This window comes from Electrona antarctica, assembly GCF_951216825.1.
Source record: "Electrona antarctica genome assembly, chromosome: 21".
Taxonomy (NCBI): Eukaryota; Metazoa; Chordata; class Actinopteri; order Myctophiformes; family Myctophidae; genus Electrona; species Electrona antarctica.
In genome coordinates this window covers 30,033,293-30,040,783 of record NC_136802.1, presented here as the reverse complement: position 1 = coordinate 30,040,783, position 7,491 = coordinate 30,033,293, and positions in this window count along the sequence as shown.

Genomic DNA, 7,491 nt, shown 5'->3' with positions numbered 1-7,491 from the left:
CCTGTCTGCCCAAGTGTGTAAACACCGTACCAGAGCTCCAGACAATATTTCCAGGGCACTTTTATTTAGGCACATACTCTTTGATTAACCTAGAGATAAGTTGTATAGAGCACTTGTATAAAGTGCTTTATAAATAAAATTTACTTATTTACTTTACTTACTTACTTACTTACTTACTTACTTACTTACTTACTTACTTACTTACTTACTTTATACTTACTTACTTTATACTTACTTACTTACTTACTACTTAGCTACTTACTTTTATTATGTAGTGATGTCCTAGTGTTTCATATTTTACCTAGTTACTGTTACCCACTCTTGTCTCAAATACTAGTTTTCTCCACCTGTGTCCAGTTAGTCTCCCAGCCATTCATGTGTTGATTGTATTCGAGTGTCACCTGTGTCTGCATCCCTGTGTCTATTTAAACTCTCAGTCCCCTTGTGTTCCCTGCCAGATATTATAGTGTTCAGTCCCTATTATTGACCATGTGCAGACTGCATCCATCTTGCCTGCAGCAAGGTGCTAACTAGGTGCAACTTCCCATAGACAGCCCATTCATCCAAACAGAAAAGTCCTATCTAATTGTATTAAACAACGCATGCTATTTCCTGTCACGAAATTCCTTGCAGGTGATTTTTTGAAGTGTTGGAGTTTGCAAGTGCTTGTTTTGAATTGTCAGCTTTATGCTTCCATATAGTGGTCTAATATGGTCAATAGCATTCATTCTTGTGTTTGTGTGTTTTGGAGAGTAAACCACTGTGCATTTGGACCTGCTGCTCTGCCTCTTGACTGTTGTGCAATTGGGTCCTACTCTCCTAAATCGCACCGTGGCAGTTACATACTGTACTTAGGCAGCATTTTAGACTCTAAAATAAACTAGGAAAGCTGTATCATCTGTGAAAAGGAACATACAGTTGTCAATCACATTTTCGGTGATGAGGTGACCACCTCTCCGGTGAGCTGGAATAACATTGAGCGGTGGTGAGTAAAAACAGAGAGAAGGGCTGGAGCGGTGGCGGTGGTTTGCTCTTCACCGCGGCTCGTGACGTCATGTTGTAGGATGGTCACCTAACCACTGAAAATCCAGACTATGTATGAGCCTTTAAAGGGATAGTTCACCACTAATATTACCTTTTTTTCCCCCATCGATTACTCATCCCATGGAGACTTGAATTCATGGATTTTTTTTTTGTCGCATATAAGCCAATACTTTGATGACCTATGGAGACACAAAGAGTCTCCTTTGTGTCTCCACAGTGAACCGCTGCATGAAGGTACAATGAAGTGGGAGTGTAAAATACTTCCTTGATGTTATGTTAGTGGTAACTGGTAAGGACATATGGGGCTCCATTTTTGTCGCCGCCGTTACCCGCGACGCGGGCTGCAAGTCAGCCGCTGCCCGAAAATTATGAGTATAGGAGCTTGCTTTCTCCCTTAACACTTTGATTGCTACAAGATCTCGGCAGGCCTATTTGGATGTTGCTACCGTTTAACATTGCACAAAGGCCTTGTTCGGGGGCCCACAGCAAAATGTTCTCTTATAGCGAGAATCACACGCATACATCAAAAGAAAGCTGAACTTGTCCACGTCAATTAAAAAAATACATTTAGATTTTACCATGTTCCATTCTGGAGATATTGACCTTTTTGCAACACCTGCATTTGCCTGGAAGTGGTTATCTTGAACAGCGAGCAGAGTTATGGATGGTTTAAAGTCAGAGACATTGACAGGCAGATATAAAATTGAACCCAATAAATATCCTATACATCCTATACACCGAATGAAAGCCCTGAATGTGTACTTTTACGAGGAAAAGAGTAAACATTGATCCCATGTACAGTTAGACAGTAATTGGTTATTGAATGCAGCTTGTGCCCACCAGATAACTTCAGAGAAGACATGGACGTGAACTCCTCAATATTCACAAAATAAGGCCTATAGCGACATATAAATACTATATACCGTATGAAACAGAAGACTCTCTGCTTTCATAAGAAAGAAACTTCTACTGTAGTAATAATAAAAATCACACCCATGTGAAGTGAGTGGTGCAACTCTGTCCCATATTCTGTTCTCTGCTTATTCAATACAGCTCGCTATATACGGACTGAGGCAGAAAGTCATGTAAACCTTTTATTTACAGTTTGGTCTGTAAACTTCTACTGTAATAATAAAAATCACACCCCTGTGAAGTGAGCGTTGCAACTGTTATGTACTTATTCACTACAGCTCGCTATATACGGACTGAGACAGAAAGTCATGTAAACCTTTTATTTACAGTTAGGTCTGTAAACTTCTACTGTAATAATAAAAATCACACCCCTGTGAAGTGAGCGGTGCAACTGTTCTCTACAGTTGCGCGGTGCAACTATTTACAAACTGTAAATAAAAGGTTTACATGACTTTCTGTCTCAGTCCGTATATAGCGAGCTGTAGTGAATAAGTACAGAACAGTTGCAACGCTCACTTCACATGGGTGTGATTTGTATTATTACAGTAGAAGTTTACAGACCAAACTGTAAATAAAAGGTTTACATGACTTTCTGCCTCAGTCCGTATATAGCGAGTATTGAATAAGCAGAGAACAGAATATGGGACAGAGTTGCACCACTCACTTCACATGGGTGTGATTTGTATTATTACTACAGTAGAAGTTTTTTTCTTATGAAAGCAGAGAGTCTTCTGTTTCATACGGTATATAGTATTTATATGTCGCTATAGGCCTTATTTTGTGAATATTGAGTTCGGGTCCATGTCTTCTCTGCAGTTATATCTGGTGGGCGCAATGTGCAATGTAACCAATTTATGACAAACTGTACATGGGATCAATGTTTACTCTTTTCCTCGTAAAAGTACACATTCAGGGCTTTCATTCGGTGTATAGGATGTATAGCATATTTATTGTGTTTATTGTTATATCTGCCTGTCAATGTCTGACTATAAATCTTCATAACTCTGCTTTCTTTAGATGATGATGATGATTGCCTCATTGTCTTGATCGCAAAACATTGGGGGAGGGGGGGTTCATGGGCACATTGGGCAGCAAAAGTCTTGATCCGTACGGCTATAAAAAGTCCCATTCCACCGTTCGGTTCAGAACTATAGTATAACGGTGAGACGTGTTGTCATTGTCATCATCAGCTGATTTTGTTTTTCAAGCTAGTATAGGAACATGCCTGGGCATGCAGGTTGGGGGCGATGGAGAAAAAAAAAAGATTCACCCGGCTGTGATGTCGACGACAACGGATCACAACACCACGGTTTAGGACGCGGAAAAGTTCGTTATACATTACACCCGGGTCGATTACGTCCCCGATGCGTTCATTGCGGTCTTATCACTACAATTATAATGAATAAAAAAGCGTTACAATCACACGTCCGAGCGATCTCCGATTATGACGGCTCTGCATGGCGATACGTGATCCCCCAACGGTAGACTGTCTGTTGTCATGGCGGCCCCTCTCGATACTGTAGTTCGTTTGTTAGTTCGTAGTATTGTAGGCTCGGGGATCGTTTGGTCGCTACAGTATGAAGAAGGAAACATGCATCTGTCCATGTGTGTTGCAGACGTTATGCAATGCAATGCAATGCCGATCGGATCCGGTGCATATGTGTTTAGGCAGCGATCCGTTCATCATGTTTTTTTCCGAGAGACAGAGCCAGGACACTGAGGACAGAGCCCCCATCTCGCAAGGCCCTCCTCCTGCAGGAGAAACAGGAGGGGAGGGGGGAATCGAGTACTATAGTGTTGGGTAAAAGCCAATAGGTGGAGGAAAGCCTGGTGAGGCGAGGTTAGGTGAAATTTGATTCTTTTCACACACCGACTAGATCGGCATGGGCGCATCCATTTTACACTGGCTTATACACGTAAAGCGGCCCGCCCTCCTGTTTTCAGGAGGGGAGGGTTTTTTTTTTTTTTTTTTTTTTGATCACGTGAGCGGGACTAAGCAGCAATGATAGGGGGATGGTTCTTCATTGTCCGGGTGGGTAAAAAGATGAATGAAAGTATGCTATAAAAAAGTGATTAGAACGTATGGATACGTGGTTCGCACCGGACGTTTGATTAATTGATAACGTATTGATACGCGATTAGCGTCGGCTGTGTTAATGGTATTTTGGTCCAGCGTCACCCGCTATCTATTTTGCCGACACCGGCATTTGCGCCTGGAGGTGTGGTCATGGGAGTGTTGGCACGCTTTCCCCTAAATTGCTATTTTGGTCACACACATTTGGGAAGGCGATAGTGGAGTTTAAAAGCACTCGTAAGTCGTATGCCAAATTAGTTTGGTATAGCGGCGCACACTGCGCGCCTGCATGGTGTCATCACTCCTTATTCTCCTACGCATCTCTTTGTAATTGTCCTATAATCAGCAGAGGTGAGTTCCTGCCACTTCCTTGTGTCCATTGTGTTTATATAATTATCTAGTCAGAGAAGTTATTTGGCTTGTGCCAGGCATTGTGCGGCGTGCGCGATTCCATTTGCTCACCCCATAGCCCAGCAAATGGGGTTTAATCCGATTTACCGAACATTCCTTTTCGCTTGATACCGTTTCGTAGATGCGTGGTAGTAAACTGTATACTCTCTCTCTCTCTCTCTCTCTCTCTCTCTGGCTCTCTCTCTCAAACACACGCTGTTAAGAGTTTAATACCGCGTCGCGACTAAGACTACATTTCCTGTCAATAATAAGCAGTGTAAAATGTAGTTCATTGGGAGGTAAAGGGAGACGCTTTATTGTGAAGGGCCCTTCACGGCGCAGGCAGGAAATAGAGTGTTTAAACTGGGCTACTTACTGGCTGGCTGCACGTTAGAGTACAGACGGATTTACCCCGGCCGGTCTGTCCGGTGTGGCTGTTGTTAGCCCTGCTCTGCAATCGCCTGATAAAGTTGAGTTTTGATTCTTTGAACAGTCAAAACAAGACATAAAATGACCACAGGCACTTTCAAAAGAAGTAAGGGAGGCCCGGGCTGTCAATCTCGCCTCAGGGCCCGTGGAACATTCTAACCGCCACTGGACGGCCTACACGCACTATCCATATACCAACAACATTCTAACCGCCACTGGACGACCTACACGCACTATCCATATACCAAGAACATTCTAACCGCCACTGGACAGCCTACACGCACTATCCATATACCAAGAACATTCTAACCGCCACTGGACAGCCTACACGCACTATCCATATACCAAGAACATTCTAACCGCCACTGGACAGCCTACACGCACTATCCATATACCAAATGAAAGCCCTAATTTATTTGACATAGTACTTTCAAATGTAAAAAATGAGCGAGATCTGAGCGAGTTGTGACTCAATGAAAAGACGAGTGTTCTTGGCTCTGTGCAAGGTGGGAAAAAAAGAAAAACAGAGCACAAGTGAGACTTCAAGGCAGCAACACATCACTCTTCCATGGGCTATAGACTGTAAGGCTATGAAACAATATAGAGCTGGGCATAAATAACGGGCAACGGATAAGGGATCTCTTAAAGGCAATGGCATGTGGCACGGCGATTGGTTTAATTATTGTAACGCCCAAACCACACCTATGCATAATGTAACGGAGGTGTTTTAGGGATTTAGACAGGTAACCAAAATACCAACTTTAGTGGGGGAACACCCCTTCCCCACTGCTAAATCTCCCAAATTGTGTATTTAGAATGCTCAAACGAAAATGGAGCCCATGGTGGTGCCCTTCACATCATCCCCCACTTGGATTCTGCCCCTCAGGTAAGAAGTCAAGACCTTATATAACTTCACTTCCACTTCAAGGAATTACTGCTAAAATCCAAAGCCCTAGCTTCACCAGGAGGATGTCATGGTTTACACTGTGAGAAAGCACTGCAAAGCAGAACGCCTGCAACACTCCCGATTAAATGAAAGTCTCAAGGTGCAATGGGCGGCACAACACTATCATGGAACTGAGAGAACAGCCAGCACACAATAAAATAATAAACAATCTCCTTTTTCACAAGGTTTATTTGCCTCTCCATGGACACAGAGCAACGTTGTTGAGTGCTGCCGGTTGTTTTCTCAGTTTCTTGGTTTACTGTGAGAAAGCACTGCAAAGCAGAATGCCTGCAACATGGTTTACACTAGCTGCCAAACGCCTTTTGAAGGTCCAACATAGCCATAGCGCAATGATTTCCCATATCTACTTTCAGTGGCGTGCACAGATAGACACTAGGGGGTGCTAGAGCACCCCCTGCCCTTTTGGCAATGTGCCCTTTTGAAAAAAAAACAAAAAACGTTTTTGTTTTTTTTGATTTTTCAAAAATAGCAGACCTACAAGCTCGTAGCGCGCCACTCGGTGGCGCGCTATGAGCTTGTAGATCTGCTATTTTTCAATAGCTAAAGCATAACATAATGCTAACACCAAAAGGGGTTCCCGCCCAAAATGGGTTAAGGCAACCGGCCGGTTCCACGCGCTGCACAAGGTGCCCTTTTTTAACTTGAGCACCTGCCCCTCTAAATGTCTGTGCACGCCACTGTCTACTTTTGTTCCTGATATACCTCTCTCAGCTGTTTATAGACAGCTATGTGTAGAGTGCGATTTTCGAAAACCACATCATTGAAATGAATTGGCAATTTGGCATACAATATGCATTTACGAAATGCGGTTATGTCTCTCACTGTTCTCACTTCATTCTCTTGCTCTTTTTTGTCAGTCTCTCAATTTTCAATTCAATTCATTTAAATTCAAAGGGGCTTTATTGGCGTGAGAAAACATACATTTACATTGCCAAACCAAAAGTGGAGCAAAACAATATCTCTCTGTCTCTCTGTTTCTGTCCAGCCAGTCCTCTTTGGTCAGGTGTGTGTGTGTGTGTGTGTGTGTGTGTGTGTGTGTGTGTGTGTGTGTGTGTGTGTGTGTGTGTGTGTGTGTGTGTGTGTGTGTGTGTGTGTGTGTGTGTGTGTGTGTGTGTGTGTGTGTGTGTGTGTGTGTGTGCGTGTGTGTGTTTACATTGCCAAAACAACATACATTTACATTGCCAAACCAAAAGTGGAGCAAAACAATATCTCTCTGTCTCTCTGTTTCTGTCCATCCAGTCCTCTTTGGTCAGAAGTGTGTGTGTGTGTGTGTGTGTTTTGATTGATTGATTGAAATATTTATTAACAGTTTGCAGAATTACAGTACATTTCAAGCACAAACTCAATACAAAGGCTGTTAACTGTGAGTGGACGACCCAATTAAGCATTACACTTGTTTACAATAGGGTCCACTATGTTCAATTCATCAAAACATTTAGAGACGTACAAATAGACACTTCTATATAGACAAAGAACAGAACAGGAATTCATCATAATGGAGGTAAAAAGAGAAAAGAAACATATACAGTGAGGTGTGTGTGTGTGTGTGTGTGTGTGTGTGTGTGTGTGTGTGTGTGTGTGTGTGTGTGTGTGTGTGTGTGTGTGTGTGTGTGTGTGTGTGTGTGTGTGTGTGTGTGTGTGTGTGTGTGTGTGTGTGTTGGGGGGGGCTTGGATC